The sequence below is a fragment of the Lactuca virosa genome, chromosome 5 (genome assembly GCF_052849685.1).
Source record: "Lactuca virosa cultivar CGN04683 chromosome 5, Lactuca_virosa_CGN04683_v6, whole genome shotgun sequence".
Taxonomy (NCBI): Eukaryota; Viridiplantae; Streptophyta; class Magnoliopsida; order Asterales; family Asteraceae; genus Lactuca; species Lactuca virosa.
The window spans coordinates 137,570,472-137,577,172 of NC_136430.1; the positions used below are offsets into that span (position 1 = coordinate 137,570,472).

Below are 6,701 nucleotides of genomic sequence, written 5' to 3' on the forward strand. Positions count from 1 at the left end.
AACGAGGTTACCCCTTTGAAACGCTCTTCATATACGTTATAGCCAAAGAAGGTTGCAGTCTTTGATAATTTTGCAACTTTAATTTCATTTAACTTTTCAGGGAAAATGACTCAGAAGGGTAACCAACTGTTGAGTTCGTTCTCATTTGGTCTCTTTCCTTTTTTTTGTACTCAATATATCATCGAACTTGTTGTTTGTGTTCACCATAACCCTTTGACCGGCTATCACAGGTCAAAAGCCGGTCAAAAGGGTTATGGTGAACGCAAACAACAAGTTCGATGGTATATTGAATACAAAAAAAGGAAAGGGACCAAAAGAGTACAAACGCAAAAGTTAATTACCCTCAAAAGTCATTTTCCCTAACTATGATAACAATGTAGGTTGTTGATTTCAAAAAAAAAATGTTTGTATAAAAATTATATTTGATTATCTTTTTTTGAACTCGGTAATTTTATTAGAACATAGCAACAGAAAAAATATATATATAAAAAACAAAAAATTATATACAGTTTATATATTTTAATATGTAGATTTCGTATGTATTTATTAAGAAAAAACTAAGTAGGGACATTTTATAAGCAAAATATGTTTTTTTTTTGTATTATTAAATAAAAAAATTTAATACAATCATATGTATATCTCTTTTATGAAATAGAGATAACTAAATTGCATAAATAAATCATGCAACTTCTAAAATAACGACCGTTAAAAAAATAAATAGTTAGACTTTTTATATGACTACATAAAAGTAAAAATATATAATTAAATCCTTCTTTTTTTAAAAATAGTGATTATTATAAATTTTAAACAATTATAAAATAATGGCTAGTATCTTATTTTATATAGGTCATATATCATATAAGTCTATATTACTTATAAAAAATTCCAACCAAAGCATTATAACTTTTAAAATATAAGATTTACTTAATATGATAATCATTTTTAATAATAAAAATCTAATATACGAAATTTTATTAAATATAAATAACAATAACATATGTTGTTATAATTGAATTAATTAATATATTTTTTATTAGTTTCAGAAGTCACCTATGTTTAGTTTCTAAATATTATTGTGCTGAATATAAGTTTTGCAAATTATTATTAACACAATATAATCGTAGGACACAAATATATATTAGAAAATAAAATTGAAATTGATTAGATGGAAAAACTATCGCAACATTAGGGTATCTTATGTCAGAGAGATAGAGATTTTATAGGCATGCATAAAGCTGGTATGCCAAAAAAAAAAGGCAGATAAGACGAGTTTTTGACGATATAGTGTTTTTAAAAAACGTATTTAGCTAATAGTATACTTTTAAACTTATTTACCATCTAGGGTTATTTAGCAATTTAATAATAAAAAAAAACAACCGTGCGCTAATTTACTTCTTACTGAAACCGATTCTTACCCTTCGTCTTCTTCCATCGTCAACGACTGCAAGACTCCGATAATCAATCGATTTTAGCGACTTCGGCGGCAAGAGCATCATCTCCGACACACCACTGCCGGCGACTCCGATGGCGACCCCAGCGACGTAATCAGCGACTTCGGCCTTCCAGGTACGTTTTGAATTAGAACTTCGATTTTAGGCTGTAATTGCTTCAGTTACGTGTTTGTTAGGGTGTAATTGCTTCGATTTTTAGTTTAGATTCATTTGAAATTTGATTTTTGATTTCTATATTTGTAAAATCGATTCCTGTTTGATTACATTTTGTGAAATTCAATTTTTAGGCTGTAATTGCTTCAATCAAGTGTTTTTTAGGCTATAATTGCTTCGATTTTAGTTTAGATTCGTTTGAAATTCGATTTTTGATTTGTATATTTGTGAAATCGATTTATGTTTGTTAGGGTTGGTTTGTTTGATAGGATGCTGTTTGATTTCTGATTTCAATATGTCCAATCACACTTTTCAAATTCTGTTTTTTTTAATGTATTTGATTGTAGATGGATGCTAATGTCATGTTAGACATTTTTCACAATGAGGATTTCCACTCAATCTCTTAAGTTGTTGTTGCAAGCAATGCAATAGCAATTGATAATGAAGTTGGTGCAAATGATGTGTTAGAAGAAAGATATATTTGAGTTGATAGCTCAAAGAGGAAGAAATGTGCACTTGCACATGATGGTGGGAGGAGATATAGATTGCTCACAACAAATTTGTAAGAGATTTTTAATAATGTCCTTAAAGGTGCCTGTTTTTTACCAATCACGGCTTGTGTCTAACTTACTTTTTATAAATTGGTGCATTACTTTGAGGTGAGACGCCCTTTAGGAAATAGTTCACGAGCTAATGGAGATGCATATACCCCTCATGTTCTTGTCAAACAAGTAGCTTTGATGTAAAAAGCAAGTGCACATTCCTTGAGATCTTTTAATCGAGAGAAAGGTATATTTGAGTTGATAACTCAAAGAGGAAGAAATATGCAAGTAGTTAATTTGGAGCAAAAAACTTGCACATGTGATAAGTGGGAAGTGTTTAAATATCCTTGTTCTCATGTCTTAAGTGCATGTGCCACACTTTCTTTGAATAGTTGGCAATATGTTGATAAATGTTATTCAATTGTAAAATATTGTGATACTTGGGCTTCTGAATTTTCCCCACTTACTCATAAAGCGTATTGGGCACAATCATTGTTTAAAAAATTGCTTCCAAATTTAGAGCTCTTACGGAATAAAAAAGGTCGTCCCGTTCAACAAGACTTCGAAATGGAATGGACATTAAAGATGGAAGAAAAGCAAACCATTGTGGAATTAGTAAGCAAAGTGATCACAATCGAAGAAAACGTCCGTCTAAACCAAGGTAAATTAAGACATTCAATATTTTTTTGGTTCATTCGTATAACTTTATATCTTATTTTTTATTTATTTTTTTACAGATAGTGGTTATCGAATCAAAGTTATTTGGAATGTTTCTTATTTTCTTTTGTCTTTTGTAACAAACGATTGTTGGGTTTGTACTAAAAATATTTTACTTATGAATTTTTTTTAGTTTAATATGATGTTTGTTGGTTTAAATTTAAAAAATTGTTGGTTGGTTTAAACTTTAAAAATTATTTCTTGGTTTTTATAAGAAGATTTGTTAAATATAATGATGTTTGTAAAAAACAATTAATAAACAGTAAAAGCAAAGAAAAGCTAAAAAAAATTATTATATTAAATAAATAAAGAATTGGTTACAGTGAAGGTTTAGACTTTAGAGTGCATATAAAACTTTACTTTGTGGTCTATGCACGTATGCCTGTTTTAAAAAATAATATAAAATATTAAATAACCCTATATGGTAATATGTTTAAAAGTATACCTAGATAAATAAGTTTTTCAAAAACACCTATAAGGTCAAAAACTCCATATAAGACTCTTCGTTTCTTATCTCTACAATATTTGCTATATCTCTAAACTCTAGAGAGTTTTTAAACTATACAAGTGAATTTTTTCCTCAACACCGATACAAGTTAAACATAGATCGTAATCATTTTGCTCATAATCTTATGAAGAAAACATCGATTTTTTCTTCAATCAAATGCAAAATACATACATAATAATCTGGCTTGAAACTTTATACATATATAAGAACAATCAGATATGGATTAGATCAACATTCACAAAGACACATTGACGACGTAAAATTAAACAATATGATTTCCATCTTCAGACATTCATCCATGCATTTAAAATATACAAAATAGAGACAAATGGAAGAACAAATCAGTAAAATATCATGACAATTAAAAACAATATATAAAAAATAAAGAAAACACGCCTACTATCTCCACAATCTAGACCATTCATATTAGATCTAATGGTTATAAATTAATCTCCTTGTTTTTAAGACTTTGGTCTTAAAATTTATAGGACCCATAATTATTTATGTATTATATAGTAGTAGTAGTAGTATAGATATATATATATCACACATTCATCCATGCATTTAAAATATACAAAATAGAGACAAATGGAAAAACAAATCAGTAAAATATCATGACAATTAAAAACAATATATAAAAAATAAAGAAAACACGCCTACTATCTCCACAATCTAGACCATTCATATTAGATCTAATGGTTATAAATTAATCTCCTTGTTTTTAAGACTTTGGTCTTAAAATTTATAGGACCCATAATTATTTATGTATTATATAGTAGTAGTAGTAGTAGTATATATATATATATATATATATATATATATATATATATATATATATATATATATATATATATATATATATATATATATATATATATAAATACATATATATTTCTATTTCAAAAATAATTCTTACGAATTTATAAATCTTCCTATTTTAATAAAAAAATATTTTTATTCTTTTTTTGACATGTGTGATCCTATTAGGCCTCCTAATTAATGTATGTTTTATTTTCTTTTTGTCATGTGTCACTGTATTATGCCTCGTAATTAATGCATGTCACTTGTCAACCTATTGATTATCCATTTCAAATTTTAAATTTCTCACTCTAATTACATTAAATTAATAACATTAGAATAAATTTTTAAATAAAATTAAAACAAATTATAAAGTGATATAATTTCACATATTTATTTAAATCAATGATTATAATTTTATATAACTAAAAAAATCTATTAATTAATAACTTGTTTAAATAATTTATTATTAATTTTGAGTTTTTACTATAGAAATTTAATTAATTTTGTAAGTGTGGTTCCCACAGGTTATAAACTAGTAAGCTTTTATAAATATATGTATATGTTTTTAAATATGTATAAATATATAAATATGTTATAATAATAATAATAACAACAACAACAACAACAACACCAATAACAATAATAATAATAATAATAATTGGTATTATACATCGTATACAATGTTTGGGGAACACAAACACAAAAGAACTCCAAGCTTAGAGATAAGGGAGTTGGCTTGGAAGTGGAAGGGGTCGGGTTCAAATCATGTTACCTTATTTTCGTGTGTTGTGCCTCCGATTATTAAGCAAAGCTCCACATCAGCGCTAACGTAGCGCGCCAATCACTACTCATGTGTCTATGTAACCGATTGTTAGCCAGTCTACCCCTTAAAACATCAAAAAATACTCAATTTTATGATATTAGCAAAGGTTCTAAATGGCGTGAGGCGTGGCGTGGCGGAAAGGCCTAGCCTCAAGCTTAACTAGCCATGGCGCTCCATGGCGTTTTTCAAGGCATAATGTAAGGCGACGATTTTGTATTAATTTATATTTATATTTAGAAGTGTTGTATCAATAACCAATAACAAAAAGTTAACAAAAAACACAAAATGTGTATCCCCGATTAGAAAAGACATAACAAAGAGCAAAAAAACTTGTTTCAAACGAAAAATCACGCATCATAACGCGTCATGGCACGCCATATCACGTCTTTCCACGTGCCACGCCTAATGTCACACCCCAAAACCGGAACGGCGGAAACGTTCGGGGGCGGAGGACGTCATGTTTAGTATCACAAGATATGCATATAGTAATCAAGTAATGAACAACCATTTCAATTAGAAAGAAAGTGTTTACAATGTGTGTGTTCACAAACATAGAATTCATAAGCAAATAACAAAACAAGACTTGAAGCTATAATGCTCCATCTTCTGAATTCCCAACACGAGTACCTGTCTAATAGGCTCCTGATAATACAAGTTATTTGAAAGAGTTGATCAGCAATTAAGCTGGTGAGTTCATAAGATTTTAGTGATGTAAGTAAGTTGCAAAATGTTGTTGAAAAATGTAGTTGTAACATGTAGCTGTAAAATGTAGTAAGTTGTAAGTTCTGTTTAGAAAAGTTCGCATGTTCCTCTAGAAAATCCTATATTTCCTACTTTAATGAAAGATAAGTAAAAATGACTCTACAATCCCTTCTATGAGTACTAAATGGATACAAGTTATATAAAACTCAGAGTAAACAAACAATCGACTGTGCGCATCTGCCCTAAGCCCACAACCAAACAAGGAACAAGAATTAAGGCGGATTGCACACATCCCATTGGTTGTTAGATAATTGTTGTATATAACCCTGGTGTATTCACTTGTTACTCATGGAGTTAATTGTAATGGTTCCTTTATATTTAATGAAAAGATTCTTTAAGAAAACCTTTATTTCTTATAATAAAATGATGACCACAGTGACTACTTTTATAATAACTTAGTTTATACTGGATATATATGATCTAATATCGGATAGAAAGTTAACTGGGTGAATCTGCCCTAAGCCCACAACCAAACAAGGAACATGAAGTAAGGCGGAAAGCACACATCCAACTACCTATTGGGTATTAATTATATATAACCATGATGTATAAACTAAAGTATTATAGAGTTAATCACCTAAGGTCCTTTAAGTTTATACTGGTTTAATAAAATGGATTAAACCCTTTACCCGGAAGTTTCTAGTTTTGTATACCAAAAGTTCTGATTTGGAAAGTATGTTTTGTACTAGAAAATTATGCTTTGACTCTGTGTCTTATGACTTGACCCATACCTGGTACCCTTATGATGTCTTAATGTATACTAAGCATATATATATATATATCTAGAATCGAATAGAAAATAGATTGGGTGAATTCGTTCCAAGCCCACAACCAAACAAGGAACAGGAAATGAAGCGGATTGCACACATCCTATTACCTGTCGGATCCTATTGGTATATATATATCCTTTGATGTATACATTAAGGAATCATAAGGTTAACATT

General features: G+C 28.9%; 1 long non-coding RNA gene across 1 annotated transcript; it reads left to right on the forward strand.

Moving 5' to 3' along the window:
* The first annotated feature begins 1,347 nt into the window (after positions 1-1,347).
* On the forward strand, positions 1,348-3,015 carry LOC145117168 (uncharacterized). The gene is made up of 4 exons (XR_013712532.1): positions 1,348-1,566; positions 1,952-2,166; positions 2,264-2,807; positions 2,884-3,015. It is a non-coding gene; the product is annotated as an uncharacterized LOC145117168 (long non-coding RNA).
* The last annotated feature ends 3,686 nt before the right edge of the window (positions 3,016-6,701 follow it).